The 15,326-nt window shown below is 34.2% G+C and overlaps 1 protein-coding gene and 1 long non-coding RNA gene across 2 annotated transcripts in view; one reads left to right on the top strand and one right to left on the bottom strand.

Moving 5' to 3' along the window:
- Nucleotides 1–14,902, bottom strand: part of enc (R3H domain containing protein encore) — a 143,364-nt gene extending 128,462 nt beyond the window's left edge. Inside the window, exons 1-2 of the mRNA XM_075307591.1 lie at nucleotides 14,703–14,902; nucleotides 11,931–12,521 (exon numbers count right to left, since the gene is read on the bottom strand). The gene's annotated coding sequence lies outside the window, so the exon portion shown is untranslated. The remainder of the gene's footprint in view (nucleotides 1–11,930; nucleotides 12,522–14,702) is intronic.
- LOC142236337 (uncharacterized) overlaps nucleotides 12,562–15,326 on the top strand; it is a 69,658-nt gene continuing 66,893 nt past the window's right edge. Inside the window, exon 1 of the long non-coding RNA XR_012721990.1 lies at nucleotides 12,562–12,859. This is a non-coding gene — a long non-coding RNA (uncharacterized LOC142236337). The remainder of the gene's footprint in view (nucleotides 12,860–15,326) is intronic.

Below are 15,326 nucleotides of genomic sequence, written 5' to 3'. Positions count from 1 at the left end.
GTGTCAGTCAATTATATTTATCTTTAATCATCAAGCTGATGTAAAATATTGAATAAAAATAAAATAAAATATTTTCGGTAGGTGTTGTAAGATAGATCAAAATGCTTCAATGCATTCGGCAGACTATTATACAGTGTACCAATTCTCATATGAAATGATTTATTCATGTATCGACTGGCAGTTGGAATAATCAATTGATTGCGACGAGAGCGTCCAAAAGCAAACAAGTTGACAAGAAAAAGAGGAGCGGATGTAATCACTCATTCGTAGATATAAGAAGCGTCGAACATAGTCCGAAACGTGATCGAACCGTCCAGCGAATATAGATAACGTACTACTCTATGCACTGCTAATTTCACCTTTCTCAAGTTCTCCCCCGTTGTACTGCTATACACCTCTATACAATAAAGTAAGTGAGGCATAACTAATGCATGTATCAACTTCTCCTTCACCGAGTAAGGTAACATTAGATCCGAGTTATACAATTGACGCAATTTCATGTTGATTTTGATATAGCCTCATATAAAAAAGATTATTGAGCGCATAAAAGCCACCAGATTCATTCACCGACGAAAATTTCCTATACATTTTATTTCTATTGAAAATGTTGTTGAATTTTTGCGTCTAAAGAAAATTTCGTCGAAATTTAATTTCATTAGAAAATTTCCTAGAAATTTTCTTTGGATTTTTTAACTACAATTCCGAAATTACGCCCTCTCTTAGAAGAAAAAATGAAAAGAAATAAAATAAAAATAAAGAAAGAAATCATTGTCGCCAAATCATGACCATTTTAACAACACAGTAGTTCATTCTCAATATTTTTGGAAATCGTACGAAAATTGACCTCTGCTTTACTTTATATTGATCTTATGTGTATGGTCGTGGAACTTTAGTTCGTAAAAGGTTTGAGGCATACTTAAAAAAACAAAAATTTCATTGGGCTGTGGAAAATTTGGCAAAAAATAATAAAATTTAATTAAAGTAAATATTTTTTTTGAATAAAAATAATTTAAAATTAGCTTTTTTAAAATTAGCGGACTTTTCTTCAGTGTAAGTTACAAATTCCAAATTTAACTGTGGAAACCATACCGTTTGAACCGATTGTATTGAGAGATGGGTCTGCTCCATGAAAATCACTTGAAATTCTTTATATTGAATTTATGGCCTAAAATGTCCATAGTAAAGTCCCTAGATATATACAATTTACTACAGATCAACCGATCCGAAACTTTAACTGTAAATACATATGCTGAAGATTGCTCATATGTGCTTATATTATGACGGGGCATCTATATGGACTTATGTGATTTAATTTATTAAACTAATTTGAAATCTAGAGCTGTTTTAGTCTCTTAAAATGCAAAGGTTTATCGGTGTGCAATTTCCATTAAATGTGAAACTTAGGGCACTTTTGCACACATAAATGTATAAGTCAATTTATATCGGTCCATTTTGGAACCCTCCACCGTAGAATTAGAAATTAGTACATATTATAAAAATGGGCTTTGGCAAAAATTTAACCAAAATCAACTAATTTTTATGAAATAAAATAAAATCGGCTATAAAAATTGCATTCACTTTTTTCTGAGTGCTTTTAAAGCATATAATCACCTAATATGTAATCACTCATTCGTAGATATACCAAAGCTTGCAAAATAGCCACTTATTGTCTCAGGCAACCAAATCTCGAAAACATTGACTCTCGCTGATTTAGTACTATGGATCAAAATATGGCGAGTAATGCTGTAATATGAACATTACTTGAATAGAAACGAATATTGTAGAAATAAACAAAAATGTAACAAATCAAATTATAAATAATTTGCATGTAATCTAAATAAGATTACACGCAGAATAATTTCACTTAAAATAGAAATAAATATAGGTTCTTTTGGGGAGTTGGATTCATGGATTACGTTATAATATACCTAATAGCTCATTCACATTAGGTTTGAATCCCTTTTTTTCATTAAGTGCCAACTGCATAAAAATTTGAGAATAACAATTCGAAAATTACCGAGATGTATTTATTATTGTCATTACAACTCACCGCATAGTAATGCAACGTGTAATGTCAGCTTTACCCCTGGTAATGCCAATTGTAATGAGATGTGGTTACCTAGTTTTTGCTGGGAGGATCTAATTCACATTTCACTTATCTTATATTTCACTTATTACCAAAAATAGAAATAATAGAAATGTATTCTAGTGAAGTCGTTGAAAACGACTATGGGCGGAAATCGCAAAACAGCGGCAAAAAGTCAAATGTTCGAAATGAAAAATTATTAGATATTCCAATTGAAATTACTTTAGAACATATTGGGAAGTACAAATCGAAAGTAAATTTAGAACTTCGCATTCCTGTTCATGAGCAAAAAGCTGTCAATGTTTACCAAAATTTATGCTATTTGCAATAAAGAAAACTTTTAATTGTGGATTCTAAGTAGTTTAAAATGTTGTAAACACTTTAAAAATATTTTTGTTTTTGAACCTGTATTTGTGGTTTCAACAATGCTGTTTATTCGTGAAAATTTTAGTACATACGTAAATTTGCGAGGAATAGAACTAAAGTTGTTAACGATTGTCAATGAAACCCTCTCTTTGTTATTGTTTGTGAGGAGTTACACTTTTACGTGCTGCTCATATTTGCCCATTCTAAAATAAATTTAATTTTTCTAGAAATAGAAGATAAAAATAGCGAATTATTCTCATTTTAGCAGAAAAGCAAAAAAATATACAAATGCTATCATTTCTTTCTGGAAAAGTAAAATACCATCCAAAACCCACGAATAGTTAAGTAAATTACTGAGGGTACTATGGCCAAATTTGGGAAAATTGGGTGATACATATATATGGGAGCTATATCTAAATCTGGGGGCTAATCACGGCATTCGATATCGAATTCATAATCGTATCGAAAAAATTGTCGATACGAATAAAAGTTTGGATCACGGCATTCGATCGAAATTTGATGCAATTTCTCTAGCATTGCCAACAGCAAAAAACGAAGCAGAACAAAATGAAATGACAAAATTAAGTTAGAGGCACAAAATAGAATGAAGATTCCAATGTAAAAAGTAAATTGTATTGCATTATATCTTATGGACCCATATCTCTCTTTACATTCCTCCGAATTCCTTCCTAATTGGAGGATGAGATAAATATAAAATAATTCGGCGACAAATAAGGAATAAAAGTGCTCATTGTTATTGGTGTAAGTACATGGGTTTGAAATTGTGTGCACTGTTAGAATTTTGGAGGCTCAATGGACGATTTCGGCTGACGAAGGAGGCGTTCAAATGGAAAATAATTTTTTGGTGGCACGTCAACGTCAATTTTATAGCTTTACAATTGTCTGCCGTCTTAAAACTTTTTGCCAGTGGAAGCCTTCATAATTCACTATTCTTACAAGGTGGTCCAGAAGCGTTATGTTGTAACGGAATGGTACGGTAATTGGTTGATCACAATCTCTTGGATATCGATCTAGCATGTGCACTTTATATATGATTCTTTGCCAAGCTAGGATGCTCGCTCCCGAACTCGACTATGACCCATTTTTGTTTAACTTATTGGAGTTGCATTAGTCCTAAATATTCAAAATATGTTCATTATATGCAAATCTACTACAAATGACCAACAATTCGAACTAAAACTAATATATTTTACTATTCCTATATGACGAAAACAATGTAAAAAACAAGTGAAAAATGTTTTACGATTGCAATTTACCAATCGAAAAAATTGTCGATCAAAAAAAATCGATATCGACTCACGTGATCCGAAAAATTTAGATTTCGATCAAAAGTTCTCGATATCGAATGCCGTGATTAGCCCCCTGAACTGAATTTGATGAAATTTTACATACTTTTGACTCGGGTAGTACATAAGCGCAAGATGATCTCATTTGTTGAAATCAGGCGATATATATATATGGGGGCTATATCTAACATTGACCCATTTTTTTCAAATTCAACAGCGTTCGTCGTTTTGCCAAGAAAACACATTGTACCAAATTTCATCAAAATCGGTTAATAATTGCGACCGGAATCCTGCGAACAACAAACACAGACGGACGGAATTAGAATTAAGTACCGAAGAAAGTGATTATAATGGTTAATATTTATTAAATAAAATCAAGTTCTCGGGATATGACACTTTCTTAATAAGGAAAATAGACAAGCATAAATGAAACTCCATATATGATTACATTTTGTAGTATTCCAAGTGGAAGTATAACTCTAACCTCTCTATAGTAACGCACCACGGTATAAGGGGAATTGACTCCCGTTTTGTAGATAACATTTGATTTTGATAAGAAATATCGATATACTATTTTTGGAGATACTAGATTGATTCTAAATAATTTTTGTCGCAAATTTTCAATTTCCGCCCATAATGCAATGGCTAAATTAAATTATCATAAAGAAGTTATATTTTGAATAGGACTGATTGTAAAATTGTTATTTTACCAGTTTGTTTTTCCTATAAACGTTTTTTCTTATACGAAACATTTTTCGTACCAAAACACACCATGCCATTTTTACATATCTTTTAGAAAAAAATATCGTTTCCCATTTGTTTTTCGCTGTAAGATAAACATTGATTCTTTGCGAGGATATAAAAACCATTTCATAAAGACTAACTAAAAAAAACTTCTGGCTAATTGCATCATCCCTGAAATCTCAATTCCACGATGTTTTTTAGTTCATAGCATCTTTTTCTGTAATACAAACAATGTGGAAGAAATTATTCGATTTTATAAATTTTTAAATTTTACCTTTCGCCTGGACGGAGTATCGAACCGCGGACCATACAGTTTGTAAGCCAACACACTATTGTCATCAACAGACAATCATCGGTATAGCCAACAACGCACAAGCAAATAGCCAAACAGTTATATTTACAGTAAAACCTCTCAAACTCGGACACTCTGAAAATCGGACTCCTCCCAAACGTGAACAGTTGTCTGGGGACGTTTGGTATATTAACACATTTAAATTAACCTCTCATATCTGGACACCTCTCAACAGTCGACAAAATTGTGTTGGGTCGTGGCTTCAATCCCTGCTTCGATCGAACACCATACAAAATTGTTTACATATGTTCCAAAAATATTCGAAAAATTCCAAAAAGATGCTCGACATTACATACTACTAAATTAAATTTTTACTATGAAACTTCAAAATGTATCTTATTAAAGAATTAAAGTCAGAAAAGAACAGCGCTTGGTACAAACGAAATGTACCGTGTACCGTTTTGGGTCAACAATTATTTTTTTATTGTATAAATAAAAATTGTGATAAAAGATTGAAATTTTCGAAGAAACTCAAAAAACTCTAACAAAAGAAAAACGTTGTTGGTAAACGTTTTCCAAACATTTTTTTCTTTGTGTGTAGTTTCAATCGATGCGTTTAACACGAGTCCTCATCGGGTTATGACTCCAATTCAGCATGTCATAACAACAACATCAAATGGTTGTTGCTCTAAAACTGCTGGTGCGTTCATAGCGGTATTCTTTTACGAAGAAAAATCTTTCGGTGGGGCTCGGAGGATAGTTTTATAACGGATGATTCCTGCTACGATTCTATATCTGGAAACGGATGTTGTAAACGTTAAAATTTTATTGCACTTCTTTCAATTATTTCGAAAAGTTCAGACTTTTACCATTCAATATGTTTTTTAACAAAATTGATATTTTTGGTATAATTAAAAAAACAATTTATGTCAATATTAAAATCGATTTCGTATATATTGTACTGTTCTTCTCTGGAAAAAAACGGGAGGCCACAAATACGACACACATTTGAAAAAATATTCAATTAAAAAATTAATTGATTAAATTAATGCTTTAATCGAACCGAAATGCAAAAATAGAAGTTAATTGAACCATTTAATTGAAATTTTGATTGTTATTGTCATATCTTCATGATTGCTTTGCAGTTTCAATTAAAAATTAATCGGTTAATTGTTTGTGTTTTGGTTTGGGTTTAATGTATTTTATGATGAGTATCTTTGTAACCGTATTTGGCCATTTGGGCTTGGTTGTAAAATGAGTTAAATAATAAATAGAAATAAAATAACAGGTTGGCTGATAAGTCCCCGGTCTGACACATAGATGGCGTCGCTAGTATTAAATGCATATTATTTTTATATAGTACCAACCTTCAAATGATTCGTGTCTAAAATTTGACGTCTGTAAGTCAATTAGTTTGTGAGATAGAGCGTCTTTTATGAAGCAACTTTTGTTATTGTGAAAAAAAAATGGAAAAAAGGAATTTCGTGTTTTGATAAAATACTGTTTTCTGAAGGGGAAAAATACGGTGGAAGCAAAAACTTGGCTTGATAATGAGTTTCCGGCCTCTGCCCCAGGAAATCAAAATAATTGATTGGTATGCAAAATTCAAGCGTGGTGATGAGCACGGAGGACGGTGAACGCAGTGGACGAAAGAGGTGGTTACCGACGAAAACATCAAAAAAATCCACAAAATGATTTTGAATGACCGTAAAATGAAGTTGATCGAGATAGCAGAGGCCTTAAAGATATCAAAGGAACGTGTTGGTCATATCATTCATCAATATTTGGATATGCGGAAGCTCTGTGCAAAATGGGTGCCGCGCGAGCTCACATTTGACCAAAACCAACAACGGTTGATGATTCTGAGCGGTGTTTGCAGCTGTTAACTCGTAATTCACCCGAGTTTTTCCGTCGATATGTGACAATGGATGAAACATGGCTCCATCACTACACTCCTGAGTCCAATCGACAGTCGGCTAAGTGGACAGCGACCGGTGAACCGTCTCCGAAGCGTGGAAAGACCCAAAAGTCCGCTGGAAAAGTAATGGCTTCTGTGTTTTGGGATGCGCATGGAATAATTTTTATCGGTTATCTTGAGAAGGGAAAAACCATCAACAGTGACTATTATATGGCGTTATTGGAGCGTATGAAGGTCGAAATAGCGACGTGTTGTTCCACCAAGACAACGCACCGTGTCACATGTCATCGAGAACGATGGCAAAAATTCATGAATTGGGCTTCGAATTGCTTCCCCATCCTCCGTATTCTCCAGATCTGGGCCCCAGCGACTTTTTCTTGTTCTCAGACCTCAAAAGGATGCTCGGAGGGAAAAAATTTGGCTGCAATGAAGAGGTGATCGCCGAAACGTAGGTCTATTTTGAGGCAAACCCGAAGGAGTACTACCAAAATGGCATCAAAAAATTGGAAGGTCGTTATAATCGTTGTATCGCTCTTGAAGGGAACTATGTTGAATAATAACAAGTAAGGAAAGTCTAAAGTCGGGCGGGGCCGACTATATTATACCCTGCACCACTTTGTAGGTCTAAATTTTCGATACCATATCACATCCGTCAAATGTGTTGGGTGATATATATAAATGTTTGTCCCAAATACATACATTTAAATATCACTCGATCTGGACAGAATTTGATAGACTTCTGCAAAATCTATAGACTCAAAATTTAAGTCGGCTAATGCACTAGGGTGAAACACAATGTTAGTAAAAAAAATATGGGAAACATTTAAATCTGAAGCAATTTTAAGGAAACTTCGCAAAAGTTTATTTATGATTTATCGCTCGATATATATGGGTTGGAAGTTTAGGAAAATTAGAGTCATTTTTGCAACTTTTCGACTAAGCAGTGGCGATTTTACAAGGAAAATGTTGGTATTTTGACCATTTTTGTCGAAATCAGAAAAACATATATATGGGAGCTATATCTATATCTGAACCGATTTCAACCGAATTTGGCACGCATAGCTACAATGCTAATTCTACTCCCTGTGCAAAATTTCAACTAAATCGGAGTAAAAGATTGGTCACTGTGGTCATATGAGTGTAAATCGGGTGAACGTTATATATGGGAGCTATATCTAAATCTGAACCGATTTCAACAAAATTTGGCACGCATAGCAACAATACTAATTCTACCCCCTGTGCAAAATTTCAACTAAATCGGAGTTAAAAATTGGCCTCTGTGGTCATATGAATCGGGCGAACGATATATATGGGAGCTATATCTAAATCTGAACCGATTTCAATAAAATTTGGCACACTTGACTACACTATTAATTGTACTCCTAGTGCAAAATTTCAACCAAATTGGGGTAAAATTCTGGCTTCAGGGACCGTATTAGTCCATATCGGGCGAAAGATGTATATGGGATCTATATCTAAATCTGAACCGATTTCTTCCAAAATCAATAGGTATCTATTCTGAGCCAAAACACATACTTGCGCCAAATTTGAAGTCGATTGGACTAAAACTGCGACCTAGACATTGATTACAAAAATGTGGTCACGGACAGACGGACATGGCTATATCGACTCAGGAGCCCACCCTGAGCATTTTTGCCAAAGACACCATGTGTCTATCTCGTCTCCTTCTGGGTGTTGCAAACATATGCACTAACTTGTAATACCCTGTTCCACAGTGTGGCGCAGGGTATAAAAACGAATTTTCACAAAAAAATGTGTTTTTCTTTTTTAAGGTAGGTACTATGTTCTGTTTTCGCGTTGAAATTTTCGCGGTTATTTTATTAAAACAGTTCAATATGAAGCAGAAAAATTAACTCACTTGACGCGCAGTTTCTTTTTCCTAAAGATTTCGGCGAGACTTTACAGGGGGCTAATCACGGCATTCAATATCGAGAACTTGTGATCGAAATCTAAATTTTTCGGATCACGGGAGTCGATATCGAGTTTGTTTGATCGACAATTTTTTCGATTGGTAAATTGCAATCGTAAAACATTTTTCACTTGTTTGTTACATTGTTTTCGCCATATAGGAATAGTAAATATTTTAGTTTTAGTTCGAATTGTTGGTAATTTGTAGTAAATTTACATATAATGAACATATTTTTAATATTTAGGAGTAATGCAACTCCAATAAAAGTAAAACAAAAATTGGTCATAGTCGAGTTCGAGAGCGAGCATCCTAGCTTGGCAAATAACCATATATAAAGTGCACATGCCAGACCGATATCCAAGAGATTGTGATCAACCAAATACCGTACCATTCCGTGACAACATAACGCTTCTGGTCCACCTTGTAAGAATAGTGAATTATGAAGGCTTCCACTCGCAAAAAGTTTTAAGGCGGCAGAATTGACGTTGACATGCCACCAAAAATTATTTTCCATTTGAACGCCTCCTTCGTCAGCCGATATCGTCCATTGAGCCTGCAAAAGGTGACTTTCTAACAGTGCACACCATTTCAAACCCATGTACTTACACCAATAACATGTGCACGTTTATTCCGTATTTGTCGCCGAATTATTTTATATACATCTCATTCTCCAATTAGGTAGGAATTCGGAGATATGGGCCCATAAGATATAATGCAATAAAATTTACTATTTACTTTAAAACCTCCAAAAACATGTTTTTTCTACATTCTATTTTGTGACGCTAACTTAATTTTGTCATTTCATTTTGTTCTGCTTCGTTTTTTGCTGTTGGCAACGCTTGAGAAATTGCATCAAATTTCGATCGAATGCCGTGATCCAAACTTTTAATCGTATCGACAATTTTTTCGATACGATTATGAATTCGATATCGAATGCCGTGATTAGCCCCCAGGAATATGTTTATTTTCATTTATAATTTTGATTATATAAGGAAAAGTAATCGCGAAAATAAAGTGGTTTTCAACTCGAAAACCGAACATAGTACCCACCTTTAGACCGGGGACTTATCAGCCAACCTGTTAATTAGCAAAAGTGTGGACTGGATCGTTTACTTCACCAAGCCAACAAAAGAGAAAACTAAATTTGCTACTTTTTACTAGAGATTTCCCACCGTACAAACTTGTTGTTTTTTTACCATAAACAAATCATATGTGCTACATATTTTGAAACGGCAATTAGATGAGTTGTAAAAATTATTAACATATTTATTTAGTTGGTTTCAAACCTGTAGTTAAATAGGTTTTTGGATTTTTAATTAAAGAGAGAAAGCCAATGGTGGTTACCGTACGTATAGAAGAATATTGGTCCTGGTACGATAGTCATTTGAGATATTTTTTACATTAATTATATTCGTTTTTTCCGTGAGCATCAGATTTTTTGACCTCATGTCTACACAACCATTAGAGGTGCCAAAATAGCACACACAGGATTTTTAATAACAAATTGCAATTAATAGTTTTCACAATACGATATAATAGTTGGCATTCCCGCTTTAAAGTTACTTTAAAAATGCATCCGATAAATTTAGGATGCTCAGGTCGGAATCACTTTTGGCTGATGTCATAGCATACTGGCGCTGTTTACGAAAACCAAAATAAATAATATCAATGTTTTTTGCGATCACACAAGTGGTAGTAGTCTATATTTAGCCAAACTTATCTAGCAGTGGCATATTTAAAGATCATTGCGATGTGATGTTTTTTTCTTGAGCGGGTTTTTTTTCACGCATTTGCGATTTACTTGAACAAATTATATATGCATATGCCTGTATGAATGAATATGAGACTGCCGTATCGACAGACACATGTATATACAGTATCAAACAAAACAAAGCCAAAATCAGTTTTTATTGCGAATTTGGGAATTTATAAAAATAGTGGTTCTTGTTACTTAGACAATAATTTCATATGAGGTTTGTTTTCTGTTATCATAGGTTATGCCTAATACGAAATATTTAAATTGGGCTAAACTGATGTAAATGATTCCATTTTAATAAGGATAAGGATATGGTCACACGAGGAAAATATTTGACCATACTGATAGTCAAACTTTTCTCCAGGACTATTTTCGAAATATCTGTTTCTATATGGTTTTTGGAAAATACTTCTATAGAGACGTTATAGACCCAATATGAGATAAAAACGTTCGATGATTTGACTGTGTCGACGAATCCTTTTTTTATTTCTGTCAAATATTTGCCCAGTGTGACGGTACGATAAGTAAATACAACATACAACAAACAATTTACAACCGTAACAAAAATTATTGTTTTCTTCGAACGCAGAAACACATAATCGGGGTTCATTTTAACTCAGTCATTAAAAGAAACAGTGAAAAATGAGCTCTAATTTTGCTTTTGGGTCATTTTTATACTTCATTTACATTTTACTGGGGCTATTCACTATGAAGGGACGCCCCACTTTTGGGGCCTTGTTTCGTTTGGCGTTTGAAGCTCATTTTCCTGGGCCCATTTTCAATGGCTCGCTTTGCATACAAAGGATCATGGGTTCAATCCCAGTTTCGATCAAATACCAACAAGTTTCTCTCCCATGGACCACCATGGTGTACGCCGTAAAGGCCGATGGTCGATACCCTTTCATATTCATCGACTGTGGAGTTGTTGTATATGATCGAAAATGTCCTAAAGAAGCCGTGGGCTGACAAACATTTCGACCGCAGGCCATGAACATTCCCACAGGACATTCAATGGCAACCAAAATTCCCGGATCTCAATCCGTTCGACTTTTGTGTCTGGGCCATTTTGGTGAGTTAGGTTAGCCAATGGGCCACAAATGTGCCGCAGACACTTTCGAGCTGCGTGTGATGGCTTTGTTGATCGGTTTAAGACCATAATTCGTGCCAGAGGAAGCCAATTTGAGCTAATTCAAACTGGTTCTAAAATGTTATGCTATTTCTGACATTTTTTTGCATATCATATACCCTTAGATTTAGGTTGAAACCTTAGCCATAAAAGATGGCTGGCAGATTTGTAGAAACTAAAGTTTTAACCAGGTGATGTTGTTACTCATTTTATGCATTCATGGTTGTTTTAAATTCGCAATATCGCTTAAATTTTGGATACAATTTTATCTCATTAGATATTATAGCCTATAATTCTTATACATATAAATAATATAATCGAAGGTCTCAACCATTTTTATTTTAGACCCTTCAAAAACAAAAACATGCAAAATTAATTTACTTCAACGATAAAATTAATACTTACCCTGGACAACTTTTTATTGCTATCAATACAATTGTATTTGTGGTGCTTGAAATCTTTGGGCCCCTACTCAGTAAAGGTTATTGTTCCCAACTCTGTGTTTACATTCTGTTGTATGGCCAATTTTAGCAGCGACTCAAATTTTTATGCGATAGAAGACACAGCTGGTATGACATAATATAAATAATTCTGAGTTTATACCTTTCAGCGCGGATTTCTCAAGTACATCGATTCCTTACAGCGCGACGCACCGCACGACAAACGTCCCAATTCCCAGCAACAAAAGAAGATATCAAATTTACGCACTCGTACAAAACGTAGTCATTGATAAATGCAACTGAAGTGGTGTACCGGCTGTATCGTGTTTGTAATTCATGGCACCGAAAAGCAAAGAGGAAGACTGGCGAGATAAATGATTCCTCTCTTTTCCCTTGGATGTGATTTTCGCTCTGCACTCTTGTACCTCTACTTTGATTTGGAGTTTAACGGTAATCACTGTACGTTTAAGGCTCTCACAAACATCTTTGTTGGAGTTTGTTTCCAGTTCTTCTAATTTATTTGTATTCACATTCTCTTCTGTCACGAAGATTAGAACTGAAAAGGAGCAAAACATATTGGATATCATTGGGATATTTTAAAACACTAATGTTGGGTGATGTTGGTATTTGCATTAGAGTTGCCAACTGGCGTGTACTTACATACATTTGAGAAATTTTATAAGCTTTTGATAATGAATACATTTTATATTAAAGCAATTTTAATGTATTTTCTCTAATTTGGCATAAGACCGTGATTGAAGGTGTGTTTAATCAAGAAAAAAAATGCTGATCTTATTGACATGGCGGCCCTACATACACAGGATTCAATTTTTTCAACGGCGCAACTAAAATGAATTGGCAATAACATAGTTGGTTCCCTATATAGGTGGATAGGTAAGTTAATAGTGCTGTGAAAATAAAAATATATATCTTTATACCCAGGTAGGGGTGACCATAATATGAATTCAAAATGCAATAATTTCTGCTCGAAATACGAATGCCGAAGTTAATTGAAAAATAAACAAAGCTTGAGCTTAAAGACGACGTATAGAATTCGTAACACTGATATTCCTGGCACGGAATTTACATTTAATACGAATACTAGAGACACCTTTTAGGGCTATCTAAACATGTTCCTTAATTGAAATTTAACTTCCTAAATTTCACATTTTCATAGAATGGTCTTTGATTTTAGATCCCTTGATTGAACCCAACTTACTTTTTTAGGGGTTATAGCTCCTAAAAAACATGTAGATTATTTAAAATATTATTCATGGTTCTGTTCATGAGAAGGAAGCTACAAAAACAAATATTTGCAAAATGGATGTTGCGGTAGCTTGGCCTAATGAAGGATTGCACAACCAAACCATTGGGGTTCTTTGGATATTTAAATAATTCGTAAATGTGAGAAAACACGTGAAATCCGAAGTCGATTTCTTTGCTATTTTCCGCGGTTACTGGGGAACGTATTACAAAGCTCGAATATACGTTGATGATCTGTAGAATGACTAGTGATAAGTTTAAATTAAATTACTACGCAGATGGATGGGAGCCACCTCAGTGCAATGGCTAGCATTTGTCGTAATCGAGATAGAAGTTCACGACAATAGTCTAAGTGAGGATAAAAGGATGTGCGTAACCTACATAAATGCATCCGAACTCGATGGCCAAAATTTTTAAAGTATACTAAAAAAACTTAGAACTTAGAATTTTGCAAAGATCTTTGTAGCGGGGCATTTTAGGGTAGGATATATCATACCAACAACTTCTTATATAAATATATGCTCATACCGTCAATCTGCAACTAAATCCTGGAACTTGTACAAATCAAAAATCTCTCAATGAACAATTCAATATTCATCTAATATACCACTAGGACATACCAGGCAATTGTCGAACTGAGTTAGCAATACTATGGAATACGTATTTCGGGTCATTTAGCATTCATCAGTTAGCATTCCTCTAACTAAATGTATGCTTATTGCGCGTTAGAAGATTTTTAGACGAAGAACAACATTTGGAAGTACTTCACGATTTTCGAAAACACAATATATAATCGCTTCTTGTTAAGGAAATTTTATAAAAGGGTGGGGTGGGGCCAACTTTTGCAGCATAACTAGCAAAGCTATCGAGTACTTCTTTGGAAGAACTTGAGGAATGTGACACTCGAAGTGATAGAAATTCTGCAATTAGAATTATTTTCCTCCAATCGTCAAGATAGTCCAACATGATCAAGCAAATGCAGGCCCGTACTTCATGATTGTATAAGTAAGAATTTGCAGTTCCAGTTCGAATTTTCACAATTTATAAGAAGTATATCTCTGAATCCATTAACATATACGGTAACCTTTCTTCCCGATTTTTTAAATTTCAAATGAGGAAATGTCCACACAAGAACAAACAGACCGACGACAAACCAATTTATGTTATATGACCCAGTAAGACGAAGTGGAAATGGCAATTTCGTCAATGTAATGTACGACAAATTAATCCTTACGACTCCAACCACTCACAATTTTGATATTGTGAATAAGTATTCCCAATATATATATATATATGTATATATATATTGTTCCTCTTCCTTTTTTATTGCAATTTTTTGTTCTAATAACACTTTTTTCACTTTGCACTTTGGTTATTTGGTTATTTTGCTCACTTTATTAACTTATATCTCTGTTTGCAAGTATATCTGCAAGGGGAAGAAAACAAATTGTAAAAATAATAATAAACAATATACTTCTGTCGTTGTTGTTGTGGTTGCCGGTTTAACAAAACTTGACGCCTATGCGCGAGGCAAGGAGTTTCATTTGATTTTTCATCCGAGATTTTTTTCTACCGGGATTGCGTTTTCTTTTCAATAGTAATGTATGTTTTTTGTATTTGGCATTAATTCACAACCATCGAATGAATAACAAATTGCAAAAAAAGTTGCTAAAAGAGAACAGTAGTGTTGGGAAAGTAACGAGTATTTGATTACAAGTACTCGTTACTGACTAATTTTTTGAGTACTCGTTACAATTATATGAGTACTCAATATCTTCAATACAATCCCAATAAACACAAACGTTTGAAAAATGCTAAAATTCAATTACAGCCTATAGGCCGGTACTATGTTCATTCTTGCGAAAAATTTTTATGGAAACCATTATTTCGCACATAGAAAGCGGCGTTTTTTTAGGTAGCTTGGAGCGCTATTTTACAGGGAGCGATATTGGATTAAGTTGGTGGTTGTTGCTTGTTTTTACAAAATAACATTTTATTTTTCCTTGGGCAATTGATCTGCTATTCCTTTGATCCTTTGTATAGTTTCGGAACAAAAATATGGTCCGCGTTTGTTTTATAAACCCGCACAAATAGTTTT

Source organism: Haematobia irritans, chromosome 4 (assembly GCF_050003625.1).
Source record: "Haematobia irritans isolate KBUSLIRL chromosome 4, ASM5000362v1, whole genome shotgun sequence".
Lineage (NCBI taxonomy): Eukaryota > Metazoa > Arthropoda > Insecta > Diptera > Muscidae > Haematobia > Haematobia irritans.
The sequence above is the reverse complement of the archived record's forward strand: the minus strand, read 5'-3'. Positions and strand labels throughout refer to the sequence as shown.